Genomic DNA, 20,986 nt, shown 5'->3' with positions numbered 1-20,986 from the left:
ACCATACTTTATACTTGTGTATACTTGTTTTCATTTCTTTAAACTTTTAAACTTTAAAAAGTTGAACATTTTTATATTTTTCATGCCCAGTTCCTACTACTAAGCACGCTTTATTAATTGGAAATTAACATTATCTCCAGCAGCTCTGCTAACGCTCAGAGAATAACGAATCTGTAGAACCCCAGATAAATCATGTTAGCGTGCAATTCCCAGTTAACTCCTCTGCTTTAGCTAGACTAGACTTTAGCTAGACTCTTTGGGGAACTAACAAAACTTCACAAGGAATATTATAGCTATAGCTTTTTTTAAATTGTACTTGTGGCACACACAAACCTCTTGGAGATGTGAAATTGAGGCAAGTAAGCCAGCAGGATGGAGTCAAAGTCAGATTGAGGGTGTTGCAGCTGATTTTTCACTAAATGTTGAAGTTCTGAATCTACAAGAGTATACCTTGTACCTGACTATTTTCAAAGGAATGTTGTTGTTTTTTTTTTTAATTTGTTGTATTACTTAACACTGTCCTATGAATTGTTCAAGCATAAAAAAGGCATTTATCTCAATAAATGAACCAGTGTTGTGTCTACACATAAGAGACAACTGAGTAAAGAACCAGTTGTCTCCTTAGGCGCCTTATTACTAGCAGCCTGTTGCAAAAAACACATTTACCCCCCCATCTTTAGTTGAATGCATTAAAAATATAAAAGATAAATTTGTTTGACAGAAATAGCACCGACAAGGTGATCCTTGTTCAGCTATTAGCCAAAAATGTTGAATTGTGTGGAGTGTGTCCTTAAAAATATGAACAAAAAGAAGTGAGAGGCCTAAAAAGCCATTTACAGCAGATGCAGACCTAACACAGACCTGAGAGATACATCTCATTCTATAGTGTATTTCCATGCATGTTTGCGCATCTTTCAATAAATCACTGCTTCTATTTTTCCCAGCAAAATGACCAAGTGGTGATTCAGACATGCATAAATGCATAATTCCTATCTCTACTATAAAGTTGCAATATCCAGCAGACTTATCTGTTGCTACATATTCATGGATAATCATTATCGTACACAACCCCCCATTTTCCTCAAAAACTACTAATGAAGTTCCCCACAGGAAGTCCAGTGTGTGTCCCTCATTTAGATACTTCAATCAGATTAATGGCCACATTATCAGCGAATCAGCGTTTAGAAGACAATTATGTAAAATCCAAGCCTCTCAACTTTCCCCTCCCTAAAGATTCTCTGATCCTCTGTAAGACTAGATGATTTGGGATCTACTGATGAGATCCTGAGTCGTGACTAGCCTAGACAGAGACAAAGGACTGTCAAGACATTTCAAAATGCACACTAATCTTCTACCAAAAAAAAAAAAAAAAAAAATCTAAATTCAAAACAAATGTAGAATTTTGCTAAGGCATCCATTAAGACCAGGCACTATGACATTTTAGATTCATTTACTATAACAGCTGAAGAAAAACTACCCTGATTTTCTAAAATCTGCCACCATTAAACAATGAAACACTCTGTTTAAAAAATAAAGGTGCAAAGAGAAAACTGAACTGCTGTTGCAGTTAACGGAAGAATTTATGTTTGTAAGACACACCAGACAATTTGTATCAAATCACAAAGCTCAGAAACAAAGGACATGGAAAAATATATATGGCTAATGTGGAAATCCAAAACAGAAATAACAAGTAAGAGCCTTATTATGACAACACAACAATAGTCCAAGTTGTCAAAGTAGAGATGGCAATAGGTACCAAAGAACAAAAACACAATGTCCAAAAATAGCTGCCAGAGCTTTGTTGATGATGTGAAGCTACAATTTTGAAATACCAACACTCATGAAGTCATGAAGTCAGGAAGGATGAAATCACTTCCCAGAAAAAGGAAAATGAGCCAATGCTGAAAGGAATGGCTGTATATCAATTGAATAACTTGGACACAGCTTGAATTAAACGCCAAGGGAGACAATCTTTAACACATAGGTCAACTACTAATAAAAATTTTCCAAAACTTCTTGAACTTGAAAACTTCCTCACCGTCACACTCAAAATAACATTGATTTTCAGTGTAGCCCTGGGAATCGGTGGGAAAAAAAAGAAATATGCCTGGACATGTTCTTGACCTCTTCCCTTGGTCATGTGTACAATCACAGTGTGATGCATGCCGGGCCTCTCAGTAAGACTTGGGATGGGCGTGTTTCACTCAAATACAGCTGTGTTGTGGATAGACTTACACTAAGCTACACATAAACACACCCATACTCATAGGAGCCGAGTTACCAGGGTCAGAATGTTACACAGTTTGAAAAATTTGTGTTTTATGTGGCACTTCTGTGTCAGCATGAGAATACTGGCCACAGAAGAGAAGTTTTATGGTGGGGCCACACACACAAAGACACTATTAAACATCAGCCCAGGCACTGAGCGCAAAAACTGAAGCACACAATATGGCGTACCTGTTTGAGCACGTCTAACCCCACTTATAATGAACCACGTTTGCTCGAGATCAGGGATGTCAAACCCATTGGATATTGTGGGCTACACACGGTCTACTTTGATCTTAAGTGGGTCGGACCAGTGAAACTCCCCTTTCTGTCAGGGTAAGGAAGTTTAACTACACATTTAATCCGTGAGATATCCTAATATAAGCAAAAGAGTTACAGTTTCAACATTATGTCTCAGTTTTTGAACATGATAAAGAAATGCTGTTGTAGTAAATGAAAGAAATCTGTTAGCACGACTACAGAGAAAAGTCCTGGCATGCTTTTGCCCAGACTGTCCTTCGACTGTAAAACAGGTTTTGTTTTTATTTTCCCAAAGCCACCCGGTGGGCTGGATTGGTGTCTGTTTCAGGCCAATTCTGGCCCTGAGGCCTTATGTTTGACCCCCCTGCTCTAGATACAGTGTTGAGTCAGAGCTATCAGAAAGATTATTACATCAATACAACTCTCTCCAGGTGGGCTGGAGATGCTAATTCTAAGTCAATAAGGAATTCTTACCAGACTTGGTGATATTTAAGCTCTACTCTTGCTACTTTGATCTGCTACAATTTATTTGTACAGCCCAACATAATGCATGTATAAATGGTATTTACTTGCCAGGATCAGCAATATTTTCCAACCCCCCAAAATGGACACTTCAGTAGAAGAGTACAGAGTGTCCAAGAAAAAAGACTAAAACAAACTGAAAACGCAGTTCCAATATAATCAATAATGGAGTCCAGCAGATGACAGTAAGTAAAAAAAAACAACAACTTAAGACTTAGCTTACCTGCCCAGCTATGTGGCTCCGCGTGGGCTGAAGTATTCTGAGGCTGACAAAAGCAGTGGTGTTTCAGAAAAAGGCAAAGGTCGTCTGGAAGCAATTTTCCTGCACAAAGGAAAAGCAAGAGAAAAGAAGACAGGTGTCAGCTTAATGTCATCATCACGCAGCCCAGTAAGCTCCTTTGACAAGTCAGATCCTGTATATAGGCTCGTGAAATTGATTTCTGTTTCAAAATGACAAAAAACTAAGGGGAAAAAAAACACAAGTTGAGAACAAAAACTTTATTTTGATAAAGTCTGAGTTCCACTAGAAAGAAACGACAATTGTGCAGTTTGAAAAGTTTGGAAATCAAGAGTTCACAGATAATTTTTTCTCTTCAAGAGACCGGTACGGCGCTGAGCGACGGCACGGTTAATAATGCTGGGGGAGGGAACGCGGAGCGCGAGCTGCTTCATCATCTTAACTACAGATAAAACTAACCTAAAAAATCTCTTAAGAGGAGGCAGGACTCTCGCCGCTATCCTGCTTTTTCACTAAAAGCACCAACACACAGTCTAAGGCAAGAAATAAAGAAGTGCTCTACTCAACAAGGGCAAATATAATTAATAACAGCAATAGTAGGAGCAATCAGACATAGTAATAAAATATCTTCTTTGTGCTTTGTGGTCAGTGCCTGTCCACAAAGCACCAAGCTTGGAATGAGGCTGGCAAAACACCGCTCCCTCTTGGTGTGTCATAATCTCCATACGCATTCATATCAACCAGTCACAAACCTCAGCTCGCATTAATTATGCCAACAGACTAAGCCAATCCAAACCCCTTCTCCACAACACATCACATCCTGATTTCTCTTTAAAAGCCATGACTCAACAGAAATTAGACATGAACCACTCCCCTGCCCTAAAGTCATCCCTGTAGGCATGGCATTCTGGATTTGCCCACTTATAATGTAGTCTGCTCAGGCAAGAAACCAAGCTATATAAGGAATTGTTAGGGCAGACCTCTGCTAGTGGCTCTAAACTGTTAGAGTTGGGGGCTGGGGAGTCTACACTGAAAGGTTTTTTTTTTTGTTTGTTTTGTTTTAAGAGGGTCAACTTGCTAAACATGACTAGGCCCTTAATGTATAATCCAACACTAATATTGGCAGAGGGTGGGGGAGGTCGGCAGGTGTGAGTACTGGGAATGTGTCAATATTGGGGAGTACCCACAAGTATTTGGTGAACATTTATACTAGGAATGAAGCCACTTTTTTTTAATAGTCATTACTCTTTGCAGTATTTTTAAATTGTAAGGTATGAGAGGGACAATGAAGGAGAAACTGAGTCTGAGATGCCACAAGTCTCAATAAGCGTGACAAGTTGCATAAGAAGTCAGGGGGAAGTGCTCCACATATGAATTTAAAAAGGTCAGTTCTCCCCAGGTTTATGCTCGAACACTTCTTTCCTCTGGCTCTAATCGGCAGGGCACTACAGTGTTTCTACAAGGCAGACAGACACAAGGAGCTGCACAACTCTTTATGGCAGTTAAGCAATGGTAATGAGGCAAGATACAGAGCTGAGCACACTAGGCTACTGCCACTGCAAAGTGTTTTATTGCATCCCAACAGCACTACTGCACCCACTGCTTGTTCTGTGCCTATATTGTAATGGCTCTGCAAACTTTGATGAATTACTAGCGGCTGATTGCGCTATGGACATCTTTCATGTATAACGTTTGGGAAATCGTTACTCTAAGATCAAAACTGAAAGGCTGAATCGACCTGCTGTGTCGAGAGTAGGATTTGTAACAGGTTCTGACATGACAACTCGCATGTTCAGCAGCCCGTTTGATCAAAAGAAATCTCTATGGGAACGAAACATGCCAAACTCAACAGAACCCGAATCAAGGGCTTAGCGTGTTACTACCCCCCATATCACACATGACATTATGGTCTCTGAACAGAAATGCAAAGTTTTAAAGACACATGCATGATAGCTTACAGCAATCCTGTGAACAGGATCACTGCAAAAGTATTTGATTTACAGAGACACGGAGTGTAAAGCTATGAGGGCTGCCATGATGCTAAAATACCGATACGCAGGAAAATACTAAAAAAACATTTTCAGTACCACGGGGAAGATTTTGATCCCACCCTGCAACAACAGAAGTAATGATGAAGTCACATCTCGAAAAAGTCGACTTGCTAATTTTCAATGAATTTGCCTATTTTTCCCAAGTTTGGCTCGTCCCCACTCTTAGGTTTACTGCTAGAAGAATAAACAAGGCTAAAGGGAGTAGGGTTTGGTTTTTTGTAGTATAAGAGGAAACCCCAGTGCTTATTCCTAAACCGCAAGGTGACAGAATTCACAGAATGTACTCACATTTAGAAAAAAGACAACTTTCATTGTGTAAATTGTGGTGGGAAACTTGAGAAACTTCAAAAGGATTTTATCATCATCATGAGGCTCCTCTGCTCTGCTCAGCTCGCTGTTTCTGTGACAAACTCATGCATCCCAAGGTCTGTTATACATAAAAACCCTGCCTTCTTTATCTGTGTTTAACAGGTATTAATTACCCTTCACTTTATGCTGAACAAAGAACCTTGTGTGCATTGTCACCCCTCACAAAACACCTATCCCGGGAAACAGGGTGGACTCAAATATCATACAAATAAAACACCAAAGGACATGTTAAAGCCTTGATTTCAGTTTTAAGGAGTTTAACATTCAAAATAAGGTTCTGTTGTCTTCATGGGATGTGCAGATGTTTGTCCCTTTCTTGCATGTGTTTCCATTAGCTGTATGTCCAGGGTAAATAGGCGAGGAAGTCACAGGACGGGCAGCTGACTGCTATGGTCCACAGAGCATATCTTCAGGCCAAGACCCTGTTCATAAGATAACAACTTTACCATGACCCTCAGAGGAAATATTTGAGCAAAAAAGAGGCTCAAATCCAGTCACTGGATAGTGCTAAATGCATTCACCAGGAATAAAAAAACAAAAACAAAACCCCCCCACTCCAACCTCATTCAGCATCAGCCAGCCACTCCGTCTCTCTGGTAAATGGATTATGTCATGACTCAAGCATCTTGTAACCTAAGCAGACTGTGACAAGTGACTGAGTAGATGTAATATGTGTGAAAGAATAACCATGCAATGCTAAACAATGAGCTGGAATGGAGTGCTACCAAGTAGTACATTAACCATGATGTCATTAATGGGCATCTTAGAGCCAGGGCAGAAAAAGCACCAGATCCGATCCAAGAGTCAGGGCCTTGCATTGTATTTAGATGGCATCGGTCACTATATTTAAATGCGATTCTGCAGGAGGACAGAAAGGGAGCCTGACGTCTTCCATGCTGCTTAATAAAATCCTGTTATCACAGGCCTAATGTGAGATGTTTCAATTGTCTTGCTTTCGTAGTATTTATACATTTTTCTCGATCTATGTTCCTTCTAAACTCCCCGGCTTTCTTTTCCCTTTCTCTAAATACAGTGGGCCCACTGTTCAACTCCCAGGGTGGGAAGCTGGCTCTACATCTGACACATCCAAGGACAAAAGGGAAACTCCAGATTGCCGTGGTGAGGGCAGCCACCCGTGGCAGTGCTCAGCAGGATTCCAGTTGTTTATGGTTGGCACTAATTACAGATTGGGAGACTCACCAAGCTCTAGAAACTTCAGTTGGCACAAAGAAAGGAGAAAACGCGCTTTGACAAGAAAAAACACAGGGTAACCATTAAGACTGTCTCCCCTTGCAGCAAGCCAGATAAAACATGGAGTGATGTAAACTCATTAGGATGGCTGAAAGGCATCACTCAGGATCGAATTGAAACTCCAAGGCAAACGTTCCCTTCTGCATGAACGCAATGTTTTTACATTATTGCTACCGTTATGTAAAGAGCATGCACGTGTGAAGTTGAATTCAGACTATAAGGTGTTGCTAATCAGAGCCTGACTGATACTGTGTCAGACGACTTTTGTTATGTGTAGTTATGACTCAATAAAAACATAATATGACAACGCAGTTTAAAAATAATCTTGTTTTGTTGTCAACTTTCTCCCATATCTGCTTTTTAGATTCTCATTTATGGATGCAGATACCAAATAGCCAACTGTGGTTGATATATCAGCCACGCTGATACATACATGAGATTAAGTATCTCATCCAATAGGAGATGAATTCCTCCTTTTTTCAAAGACACCTGTCTTTAAAGAGCTCTCCAAAGGTGTCTTCATCTTTCTCACTAAATATGGTTTTCTGCCCAAAATTCACCAGCGACAATTTGTCTCCTGCACCAACACTTTAACAGCATACAGCATCTTGTTAACTGTGCGAACATATTTTCTTTTCCTTTCAAAGACTTGACTTACAAGCTAATAGCCCATTAGGCCCCAAAAGGTGAGCAAGTTTAAAAATAGCATAAAGTTCAGACATAATGATTTAAAGGTACAGCTTATATTAAGTCAGAATAAAAACTTCAAAGAAAGAAATACAATTGTTGAACATAGCTGTTTGTTTGAGCTGACAAGAAAGGTATCGGGAGTCAGAGAAGGAAATTAGCAAATCAAACGGAGCGCTGAGTAAAATCCAGCAGACAGTCCCTTTGAAATGTACACTGCAGAGGAATGCTTTATCCAAACAGAGTAGCTCACTGCTTTGCAATTAAACACTCAAGTATGTTACACTCCCCTAAGCTTAGTGCTAGTTAGTTTCCCTTGTTTCAAATGAAACTAACAGCTTTTAAATTAAAAAAAAGAAAATGTAAACATAAAACAATCTTAAAAAAAATTTGAAAGTCTTCTTTGTTCTATCCAAATCTTTGATCACATCTATGATGAGCCCTGGAAGGTGAAACATTTGCTTTTAAGTGTTTTCATCCATTCATTTGGATTCTGGAAATTTGTTTGTTGAGCTCTTAATCAAGAAAATTAGTCTGATTTCCAACTAAGCTGGATACTATATGGAAGATGAAGCTTAGTTTTTCATGCACAGACTTAACTTGAGTGAGCTGGCTGGAAATATCTATTGTCAAAGTACACTTGGTAACTAACTTTAGCACTTTTTGAATAAAGTAGTATGAATAAATATGAATGAGTTGGTATGACTGTGTCAGTAAAATAATTCTTGATTTCTAAATGTATTGAAGTCATGTTTATTTTAAATGAGATTTGAATAAAGATTTTGATTTATATCTACTATTAATAACATTATTGCCTAATAACAACTTGTGTCCCACATCATTACTCATCGCAAATGAAACAAACTTTCTCTTATCTCTGATCTCCTATGCTACCATCAGCAGAGACTCTGTCACATGTTGGTGCAGGTGCTCTACTCTTGTATTTGGAGAGAAAAAGATGTGCTGGCAAAAAAAAGAGAAATTTGCAAGCCAGATACGCATGTATGCTCTATTTTTACATCTTTACATCTTATTTCCTCTTCAGCGAAGCGAAGAAAACAAACACTCAACATTTCTAATGAAACTCCTCCTTAATATGCCAAAGAAAACCCGAGGGAGGAACGAACCCTTATGTCTGAGCATCATATTTTTACTTTGATCTCACAATATGCCATCCCAGGACTGAATCCAGACATAAAAAATTAACTGCATAATGGAGCTTGTGCTGCTGTATCCTGTTTGCCAGCCACGTGCTCATTGGCCAGTTTGTGCACAACCTCTGTTCCTGTCAGTCAACAGTCCTCTGGATCATAGCACTCCCAGCTCCTCCTCCTCCTTCTTCTGTTCCTGGCCCAAATCTAGTGGCTGAATGCCAAAACCTGGGCTGGACACCGACCTGCTATCATGATCACCATGAAATTTCACAGGCAACGAGTTAGTTCAAACACAAAATCTGCAAACTTGTTTCTCTCATCCACCACTTATTCTTTCCCAACATTCTCAGACAGACACGTCACACTCGTCTCATCCCCTGCAGACATTTTGCCAGGGGTCCCCGATGAGCTGCTAGCCTGATATAGCTGTGGTATGGGCTGGGGTGTGGGCCAGAGTCTGAAGGAATGGGAGTGTTTGTTTTCTTCCCATTCAATCTTCATGCGATCAAGATCATGTCGCGCACCATGATCTTCATCAAGCCCTTGCACCACCAGGAAGGAGTTACAGAGATATGACATGCACTGTTATTGCTAATGAGATCACAGTGTGGATAGGCTGTGTGTGTGCGTGTGTGTGTGTACTCAGTGTGACAGAGAATGAAGCGGGGGGGCTTCGATGAGTTAAAAATGTAATTTGAGATGTTCCCTCGCTCTGCTGGGCAACTTAAAAAAGGGGTGAGTCTGCAAATTTAATTTGAGCAGCACCAACAGGATTATTTGTGGGAAAGAGTCTTGCTATGTCAGGCAAGGTCAGGCAGGAGATGTTTGTTTACAAGTGGGGAGGTGGTGAATGCTGGGAGGCTTTTTTGTGAATGTTGTGTAACGTCGACGAAATGCCAGGTGACAGAATAAGGTACGATTGCTCTTCTCACTGTAAAGTGCACAGCTTTTGAAATGCTCTTCTGTTCAGTCCAAATGTAGATTTAACTCACAGGACTAAGGAAGGACAAAAGATGAATCATTTATGGGCCAAAGCCAACTTTTACTACCGAGCTTGACCTTAATTTGAAAATTTCTACTTCTCAGACCTGTGAGCGAGCGGTCACTCGCCACTTTACGAGGTTTACAGAGTCAAAAACAGTACCATCCACTGCAAAGGTCCTGCTATAAATCCAATGCTGCTTCAACTCTATGATGATGATTCTTCTAGATGTGGTTTGTGGTGCTTATTTCACATTTACTGCACTGCGGTATAATACATGCAGGATGTTAGGGTTGTGCTGATGGACGATGATGCCGTTGATCGATGATGGTCAAAGTGCGCAGTAACAGCTCGCCAGTCAAGGCGATGTTTAGCTCATCTCCACACTGATGCATTAAACAGACATTATCATTATTATGACAATCATAATAAATTGTGCCTTCCTTTTATCTCACTTCTGAACTTGCGCACCCACACACCCCTAAATATATCTGTGCTGCATCAGAAGTTCACGTCGCAGACTTCAGGACACTTTGAAATTAATGTTTTGTGTAGAGCGGCTATACTGATTGATGGACAACATTAAATGACAGAAAACAGAAGGATATTTTTGACTGATGCGACTGTGCTCCTTGATCACATCTCCTTATTTTTGCCCCCATCCACTGTGAAAAACTCCAAGAACAGCAGAAGAGAGACAAGTAAGTAATCTTACACATTTAACAACGTGTCCACTTGTGTTCACGAATTACAATAAAGGTAATTAATTCAAGGCTGTATGTCTTTCATTTGTTTTTCCTCCTGCCCACAGAATCATTTATGCCACTATAAGTGCAAACATCAATGCCAACAAGCTATATGATCACTACATGTAAAAACAGCAGCGGGATGCCAAATAATGAAAATCTTTTTTTTTTTAAATCTTTTATCAAAACCACTGAACAGATCGTTTTTATTGTTTTGGTTCTGTGGTTTCATGTTGTTGTTATTTTATTTCTGTTTTATGATGTAACTAAAGTGCTTTATATTTCATATACTCCTAATAAGGCGGCTGTGTCTGTTTATCCACCTTCACTCTACGATTTCATGTGATAGCAAATGTGATTTTCATGTTACTGAAATCTCACCAATACTGTAATATTGGGCATATTAACTGCCCAGCTATAAATTTTACTACACCGTCCACACCCAAATGGGTCTCTATTTTTGCCAGTAATTTATGTGCCAACTCTACACTATTCACTTTATGATGTGAAAATTGGGTTCGCTGACATTAAGTCTCCTTGATGGTCTATGCTGAACAAAATAGTAATAAAACAGTGATTAGATTGTAGAAACGCGACACTGCCAGCATACATTTCAGTCACCCGCTACAGTTCAAGACAGCACTTAACACAATGTTCCCAAAGCCCAAATCAGCTAAAGCCGAAGCAACTGAAGACAAATATTGAAGTCAGTCGGGTTCATTAGTGAATTAGAACAAGATTAGAAACAGTCCATCTGACTGTAAGAGCAAAAGATAAAAAACAGACAATTTCTACATTTCACATTTAAATGGGAACAATTGAGTCATGATGACCTAGTTAAGCATTTAGAACGCTGAAAGAAGGTTTAATGCATTTGCAATGTTAGAAAAAGAAACCATTACATAGCGTGGATTTGTAAAGAACCACGCTCATAGCCCCAGTTCGTCTCATCTGTCATTTATGAGACTAAATAATAGGAAGCACCTTAAAGCAACTATGAAACTCAGCAAAACCCTGCATCAAAAAGCATCGTTTATAAGACTTTTCTTTCTACAGGCAAAGCTGTATCACTGACAGCCTTTTTGATATCCAACAAAACCAACTGCAGTTCACCCTGAAAAGTTAACTTTCACGTTCACTGCTATGGTAAACAAGTCCAAGAGCCTCGAGTTATGTCTGAGAGATCTTAGCACGACGTGGAGCAAGTTATTTTGAGATGCAAGGTGAGTCCACAAGAGTTACTGAGGTTAAAGGCTGGCCAAAAGTGCTCTCAACACATTCCAGCAGGCCAGAATTGTTTTGGCATCGCTGCAGCTACAACCCCTCACCGAGGCTTTGTCCTAACTCAAACAAATACTTGTGCAGATACATCACCGCAGATTGATGCCCGAAGAGGAGATTATCCTGCCATATATGGAGTTCAATACAGCTCATGTAACACTTCCTTTAAATCTACACAACTTGGAGCTATTCTCCAAAATTCAACATGAAAAAAAAAAACATTTAAAAAAAGGAAAACTACAGACATGGAGACAGAGAGAGCATTTTCCCCCTCCTCTTAGACAGGTTTTGTCAGAGGGCTTTCTGTTTCCCTGTTCGGTAACGCTGGTCCAGTGTAAAACTCTGTCAGAGCAAATCCCCTAAAGCAGTCACTAGGCCAGCCTGATGCCAACACTGTCCTAGATCAAAAGCCGGCGCTGAGAAACACTGGTGATGCAGGGGATATTGTTCACCTGCTCCAGAGATGTATGATGACTGTGCCGAGAATGTGTGCAGGTGTACAGCACGCACATGAGCAGGGCGACCTCAGATGTATGAGCACGTCTGTATAGTTAGGAACGTCAGGTTTACATTTAAAACATCTTTACTTCAGTTATTGGCATTACCCCTTATTACCCTTCCTATTATAGGTAGGTGACAGAAAGAGGAAAATGATATATTTGCAATAACACCAGCAATCTTCTATCTTATAGATCACATTCAAACAAGCCAAATGCCAGACTGCATTTTTGATTTATTGGCACAATAAATATGTGACACAAAGAGATTCAAGGAACTCTAGCGAGGTGAAGAAAAAAAGCCCTTAGTCTATTAGTCTGTGTCCAAAAAAAAAAAAAAAAAAAAAAAAAGTCCTAATCAAGATCTTCGATCAATGATCAAAGAGTACCTGAATATGGCAGAGTGTCTTTCCTTCATCCTGCCACCCCTAATCTTGAATGTCAGTTAAATGCAACCTGTAGCTCAGTGAGCAAAGAAGAGGAATGATTCGACATCATGAGAACTGGAGGGAGAATAAATTTACATTTCCGGATTTAATCGTCACACAGAGAACCTGAACTGAATTGTGAGATTGCCAAAGCCAGCGCTATAATTCATCTCAGATTTAATCACCAGAAATGCAGAACTGTGGGACCGAGCCTGGAGGCACTCAGCTTCTAAATGAAATTGGAAACCAGATTCGCCCTGATTTTGATCTCCCTCTACATATTGTTAGCTTTTATTTGGCCGTCTTCTGTCCCAGCCTTAGGCAGCAATTTGTGTTAGTTCTCACAGTGAGGGAGGCATAAGGAGCTAAGACAGCAAAGAAGTTTAAAGAATACTTTATTGAGCTTCCTGGTTTGTTTCTCAGCATTTCCTTTATTATTACACTTTAAACAAAAAGTGCATGTGACAGCCCGCACATTTCTCTGACTTAATATAGCCCAGTTAGTATATAACACAAAGATGAACGTGGTCAACCAGTCACCAGTATCAAGGTTGCTGGTCCATATAATCCCATAATCACTGCAGAAATACGTGGTAATTCCAAAGGGTTCCCAAACTTCTTGCCAATGTAAATGGCACTACCCTCCAGCCTAGCGCTATCTGACACACAGGAGTGAATTTAAAATCAAAACGGGTATAGCTTTCAGCCTCCATACTGCTCAATTATCATCCATCCACTTTCCACTAACCACCAAAAGCAATAGCTAATGTAATATTTGACATGACGCACATCAATCAGCTGTTAACTAGACATTGATGAGGCCCTGCATTAGTTTTTACAAGCAGTCGAACCGGTGAAAGGTCTGGAAGACGTCAATAATAAAAGGGGCTTTACGTCACCACTAGCCCTGGTTTTATGGACCCAACAAGACAATGATGATGATGATGATGATGATGACAGGAATAGTCTATCTCACACTCACTAGTGAGATCAAAAGGAGAATATCTGACACCATTAAATCACTGGTGGAGCAGCTTTAGCCCAATAAGCCAGTTTGGGATGTACTAAAAAGCCAAACATTTGCTGCTCTGTGAAGAGGAGACACACTTTTGAATGACACACTTTAGCGAAAGGGCAAAGTTTGACACGGGGCGAGCAGCAGCATTATGTTTTAGGCCAAAGTTATATGGGTCATAACTTAATATAATAGGAAAGTCTACAGTAAACTCTTTGTCTGATTGCTCCTGTCTCATGTTACTCGTCTAATGGATGAATTAAAAAATGCAAGTAATGTGCGTCTGTAAAACAAGCAAACATCGATGTTGGTGAAATCTATTTTATATGCACCACCGCTTTATAATAACACAAGCTCGGCTGATAGCTCGTTAGACTTACATTCTCAAGGTCAGCACTTGAGCTAACAGCTTATCAACAAAGCCACAGCCTTGAATTTCCCAGATAATCACAAATGTTTGCAAAGTCAACATTCTTCTAAAGGTTAAACTAAACATTTCAACAGTGAGTGAATGGGACCTCAAAATAGAAAACAAAGCCAGTGCAGTAAAGATTAGCAACATTAACATTGCGAATTACCGTTTGAATAATAAATCCTGGAGCAGATTTTGCTAGGTATTTGGATTGAGGCCCAACACAGAAACAAATCTTATTAGCTTTTTTAAGGCTTTGTCCCACTGCTTTAATGCACGTTTGAGCACATAAATAACACATGTATGAGGACACCAACTTTCACACAGACCCACACAAATTGGCTGTGGGTGAGACTTGAATGTCCCATTTCTAAATGATCCAACACCCAGGCAGAAGTAGAAGCCTTGTGGCTGACATACGATCCAAATGCTGCTGTGATCTTAATTATCCACAGTGTTCCCAGCACTGACTCAAAAAGTGGTGACACTTGAGCCAACTGGAATGATGACATGTCAGGTCACAGAAATCAGAGAAAAAAACTGAAAAATGTCAGTTGTATTTCCAGCTACTAACACTGAATTACTGAATACATGAAATATCTCTGATTTCATGAATGACAAAAAAAAATAACAATAGTCAACAATAACAATAGTTCTGCCGTTCATCCAGTAAATTCATTTGAACTTCTTCTGACATTTTCCTACCTGGATGACTTGGATGACATTACACTGACTTTTGGTAAGCGCAGTGTTATTGCCTGATAGCTGCAAAATGTACTCAGAAGAAGTCGCGACCTGGAGCTGCCAGCATGAATTACACCGAGACCAGACTTCCCAAACAAAACACAATCGGGCTCCAGCTTTGCCTCGATCATAGACAGAGCTGAAGATTTGGAGATGGCTTCTAGCCCACACTGCACTTTATCAGGATCCAATGACCTTCTAAAATCAGGAGTGTTTTTGCTGTGAAACAGCAACATGGCCAAATGCCTCACAATGTAACAAGGTGAACAAGGACTGTGGCATTTAATAAATAAAAAAATAAAAAAAGAGGTACGTGTGAATTTTAAACAAGTTTGCTACTTATACTGAAATAATACATTTTGACCAAAAAAAAAACAAAGATATAAAACTACATTGTTTCTGTCAACTGGCTAAACTTCAGTCCATGCAATCCTGGTAGCAACATGTACTTTCAACTAGTTTTCTTGATTGTGTCCACAACAAACACTACACATGCCCGGTCACAGGAAGCGTGACTGCTTCATGGCTCCATTACTCGACTGTTGCCAGGCTAACTTCACCACAGCTGCCTGTAATGTGTGTTGGACTTCTAAGTTAGCAGCATAGAGAAGAATTACATTAGTTGTTTCAAGTTTGCGTTTTGTTCTTTTCCAGGAATTAGATGAACTACACACATTGTATACTAAAATGTTACCAGTATGAAATCCTGAGAATGTCACTGATTCTCATTCTGATACTGATGTTTTTCCCATAAATTCTGTGTGCTTCAAATCACAAGTTAAGTACAGCCAGGCCTTTATTTGTGAATGCATGGACAACTGAGTGTGGAATATTGAAATAAATGTTAACGACAGTGGTGGGGGTTTCCAGATCCATTGTGTGAGGCTCAACTTTGGTCACAGAGGCACTGTGGGGGCATCCATGTGCCATCCATGTGACCGCAGAGCACAGTCACTGCAAAGCACATGTGGATCTTGTAAGCAGGCTCAGAAATAGTATAACAACTACTCCTTCATGGTGTGCCTGTCTACAAGAAAGTACTAAGCAAAATTACTTATGAGAAAAAAAATATTTACATCCTTATGGTAATCTGTATAAAGATAATCAATGCAGGAAAATAGTCCCAATCACTGATAGACTGTATCATTATTAATACTGATACATGAGTAAATCTTTCACCATTGTAGCTATATTTGCGCTGGACTGCACTAACTGCTCATCATCAATCCAAAGTAACTGTAGTGGCACTGAAGTACAAAATGGCAATAAAGTAAATATTCACATGAACGACAAGGAGTTTAAAGTACTTAAGTCAAAAGCCTACTGCCCCCAATCTCAACGTATATCAGGAATGCAAAGATGAACCTGATAGAGAGTGAAAGACATAAAATATAAACCTCACTTTGACGTAAAATCCAGGTTAAAAGCTGCAGTAATAAGATCTGAATCTGGTACCACTGCTACTTTTATACAACAGGAATGCCTTTGAGCAGCTGTATGTGTGTACATCTCATAACCCCTGGGTCACACCTGTTACCTTGCTAAACCTTTGTCCCAGAGCAAGCTCAGGGGTCAAGGATCAAAGGTCATGGTGTCACATGACACATCCTTGACAGATTTGTTTCGGTCCAGTCATACTTATACCTTCTACCACCTGAGAAATGACCTTTTTTTAGGTTGCTGAATTTTCCGCAAAGCAAACACCTTCATAATAACACCAATTATCAGCATTATTTCTTGTAAACTGAAACAAAAACAAACACAGGTTCTAATGAAATGACAGACTAAGGGTGTGAGAATAACTTTCAATTCATGACGGGTTTTCTGCAGTTAAGCAAGGATGATGCATACTGCAAATCTCTAACACTGACTTAACCATGCAGTCCCACATAACGCACTTCAATAACCTCCAAACAGCAGCACTAAAAGATCAAGTTGCCAGAAAATACTTGAGCTCAATTAAGTCCCACCCACACCGGAGGAAAACGACTTTGTATTGCATAAATGTGCCTCCATGTCAATTCTGGCTGATAAATGCCTAAAAGCTGCAGCAGAGTGGGATGCACTAACAAAATCGTACAGAACCTCGAGGTAGACAGAGGCAGAAAGAAATGAGCGATCAGCAGGAAGAATAAGAAAGCTGTGGGACTGCAAGTTATTTTCTTACTGCTCAGACATCTAAATTTTGTGCACACAGCTAATTGAGTTTAAAAATTCCAATCCTAAACCCATATGCTCCAACTGGACACAACATGGGCACTCCCATATTGATTTGCTGTTCGACTTTGTGTTTTCACTTAAATATGAAAAACCTCATTACGGTATAGGTAATATTGCAATTATGCAGCAGTGTATCTCAGGACGTGCTATGAAGTAACACCAGAGTAATGTAGCACCTGTGTAAGTAACAAGTAATGTGTAATAAACTGACTTTTTTCGAATAATATCCAACAATAGGCACCAGGCACTGACATCAATAAAGCTTCATCAATATAGCGACCTCGTCATGAGACTCAGATTAATCCATAACATATTTTACTTTAATGTGTTCAGCGCTGTCACGCTGCTCTGTACCAGAGTAAGGATGTTTAAACACAAAGCTCATTAGCTCAAACTACAGTAATTTATGGAGAGCGAAATCCTGTTTGTATGTTTTCAATTTCATAAAACATTCAAAAAACAACACTGTAAACTTCCTATCCAGAGGGATAATATTACTGACCCCGTGAAATGAACAATCAGGCAGCACATACAGTGTGTGAATGTGTGCGTGAATGGGTGGATGACTGGATATGTAAAGTGCTTTGGGGTCCTTAGGGACTAGTAAAGCGCTATATAAATACAGGCCATTTACCATTTACATAATCTACTGATGAAGATTCTTCAGCCATTCTGAGTCATATTCTTGGTTACACCTGACTAAAGTTTGCACTGTTAAGTTTTCATACAACAACTTTTTTTTTGGAAATCCACAGGCTGTTTTATTTATTGAGAAAAAAAACTGTACCAGGATCCACTTTTTAAAAAAAAACCCCAAACAAATAGTATTTGACAAACAAATAGGAATGACGCCCAGTTCAGGCAAAACTCTGGGTCACTGAACTAACCAGCTAACAAAGACAACTTTCATTCCAGTTCACAACACAAAAAGATTCTGAGACATGTCTCCGAGCCAACGCATCATCCAAGGCATTTACAAAAAGGAGCCCAGTGTAACGTAAAAGGTCATTTAGATCCCATTTATATCATTTACAGTTTGGTAGCATAGATCAGCACCACACCTGACAATCTGTGATGGGCAAACAGCAAGGTCAAAGGCAAAAAAAAAAAAAAAAAAGAAGAAAGAAAATGCTATTATATCTTGCTCCAATCACCTCAGCATATAGCCCTACTGCCAGACTGCACCTCCATCAGTCAAACAGCGAATCATAAAACCTCTTGCAGCTCTGTCAACCAGAGAAAACACTATCTTCTTGTTGCTCACCACAAAGAATGTCAGGTATGTTTGCAACTCTGAGATACTGCAAACAATCCAACAATTTTTGTGTTCACACACTTCAGGACGGGGGATAAGCATCCACAGGGCACTTATCAGAAGGGAAATCTGAGATCGGCAACTTGGCCTCCCTCTCGTCTGCCTCCACCGGGTGAGGTAACAATCCCAGATGCCCACCTTTGTTGACATTGTAATCAAAACAAAAGAAAGGAGCAAGCAAAAACAAGGACCGACAACCTCAATCCCACATGAACGCACAAAGCAGAGCTCGTTTATCAAGAGCTCAGCGTCCGCTTCTGTCAACTTTTGCTGGCAGTGACTCGTAACACTGAAAAAGAAGAAAGTTTTACTTTTACAATCAGCGATAAAAAAAAATCAAAACAAAAACACCAGACCAATTAATACTTAATTAGACCAAAGTAAAGGGTATTTTAAGAAATCTGGCAATTCTTGTTTTTCCTCCTCTTTAAAAGTAACGCAGAATCCATGACGATCTTCAAAAACAACGGGACAGACAGTTGACTACAGATAACACGCCTGGCTCGACAGATGGAAGGCAAAAGTATCACTTTTTTTAAAAAAGGGTGCTCGAGCTCAGTTTTTAGGTAGCAATTTAAGGAAGGTTTTCACAACACTAGTGGTGAATTCTGTATTATATTTAAAGCTGTAGATTATAATTTCAGCCTTGTGATTAGGCCATATTAAAGAAACAAAACAGAAAAAAACAAGCTGACACAACAAACAGATGCATTTGAAAAGCAGTCCCAGTGAAATGCAGGACAACAGCATCTATTTTGCAACACAGGTCCCACTGTTGGGTTTGATTTAAATGACTAGTTGAGTGGGATACAGGAGGATCGGATTCTCTTTTCTTTCTTTTGTTTTTGTTTTTTTGGTAAGATGATCATGTGATCATGAAGCCCAGTGTTAACAATCAGTTGAATCTCTGAGTGGGAAGAATGACACACAAACTGGTGAACCGACACCTGTTTATCAGTATTGCAAGGAGGACTCTAGCAACCCACTCACTCCAAACAACCAGGAGGTGATCTTTAAATACATGCAGTTTATGCATTAAAACAGTACAATCTATAGGGGCACTACATGCATGTGACAGAAAGTTGATTTCTTTTTTTAGTTTTGTTGCATATAATCTGCACATAAATGCACGAGTGTTCGGCGGGGAGGAAAGTAACAGTGCTGAGAATAGCGAAACATCCTCTTTCCACTGTGTTTGTTATCCCCATTCAGGGTGGTGACTTCTCTCTCTCTTTCTCCCTCGCTCTCTCTCACACGCACACACACGATCCCATCTCCCACTCCCCACTAAAAGACCCCTGGTGTTCCCTGGACCCCTGTTTGGTCAGCAGTTTAAAGTTAAGCTCTGCCTATCCTGTTCTGTAAACACGGCCAAGCTGTGTTTTGGGGATGGGCTCAATTCCACACCAGGTGTACGCAAAACCACACACGAGTGGCATCTTTTTGTTTGTGCGTTTGTTCTTAAACAAACTGATCTGTAGCCCTCCACTTCAGCCTTCACTCACTCAACTTATGACAGCAGCAGCAGCTATGTTACATAGTCAGCACGCAGTCACTGATTAGCTCTCAGTTCGCTGAAGCCGAGCACGGCTAGCAAACTTCTCCGCTGGCTTCTCCTCACATCTCTATCCTGCACAAATCTGACATTACAACACGGAACCGCTAGTTTTTGGGGGGTTTTCCCTCCTCAAAGACACGACATACCTTCGCTGACAACCTGGAACTTGGGCAGCCGCAAGAAACTAGCGAGACTTGTGGCTGAGACACTTTCAATTTTGCGAAGGGGGGCGAAAAATGAACCCATAGCTAACTTTTCCATACCTTTTTTGAACGGCGAAGAGCTCCTCGTCGATACTATCACTTCTTGGCAGCCATGAACCCCGCTTCTGACAGCGTCGCCCTCGGCAGGAATAACGACAAAATCTGCCTGTGTTGTGCGACTGTGTGAGTGTGTGCCGCTCAACTCTTGCCAGTGCCCGTGATTTCTCCCACACCGCTCCTCTCTGCGTGGCTCCAGCAACAGCCGCTGCAGTTTTTTCCACCAGCCTGGCGCGGGAGCGAGCGCCCGGGATACTGGGCTGGCCTGAGAAGCGCGTGAACGCGCAGTTTGCAGGAGAGACGCCGAAGTGGGAAAAGTGGCCCTAAGAGATAAACAGGTCCGTGCGCTGTGACAAGGTAGTACAGATGCACACAGAGTAGTGTGTTAGCGACTGGGTAAAGGTTTTATCTGCCCTTGCGGTTTGTGTTTAGCTTAACCCAAATACACATATGTAGTCTTCAGGAAATCTGACTTTACTTTTACCATTTCTATATCGAGTGCGTGCATTTAAAATAAAGGTTATCTGAATACTGAGCGACTTCACTATATGTGAACTGAAAGAGTTATTTTCAGTAAAGCGATAAAAAAAAACACCGATGCACTCTGCGAGTCTATTCTCATACATTATTTGTAGTCCTACTGTTGTGACATTTGTACAGCGCCATGTCCTTTCTGTTAATGGCAAACACGGTCATTATCGGTGACGGTAAATTATGACGTTACACTTCA

The 20,986-nt window shown here is 40.3% G+C and overlaps 1 protein-coding gene across 1 annotated transcript in view; it reads right to left on the bottom strand.

Moving 5' to 3' along the window:
- The window catches only part of peak1 (pseudopodium-enriched atypical kinase 1), a 111,928-nt gene extending 91,448 nt beyond the window's left edge, over positions 1-20,480 (bottom strand). Inside the window, exons 1-2 of the mRNA XM_026175233.2 lie at positions 20,260-20,480; positions 3,272-3,370 (exon numbers count right to left, since the gene is read on the bottom strand). The gene's annotated coding sequence lies outside the window, so the exon portion shown is untranslated. The remainder of the gene's footprint in view (positions 1-3,271; positions 3,371-20,259) is intronic.
- Positions 20,481-20,986: the final 506 nt, after the last annotated feature.

This window comes from Astatotilapia calliptera, chromosome 7, assembly GCF_964374335.1.
Source record: "Astatotilapia calliptera chromosome 7, fAstCal68.1, whole genome shotgun sequence".
Classification (NCBI taxonomy): domain Eukaryota; kingdom Metazoa; phylum Chordata; class Actinopteri; order Cichliformes; family Cichlidae; genus Astatotilapia; species Astatotilapia calliptera.
This window is presented reverse-complemented; position numbering and strand designations above follow the sequence as displayed.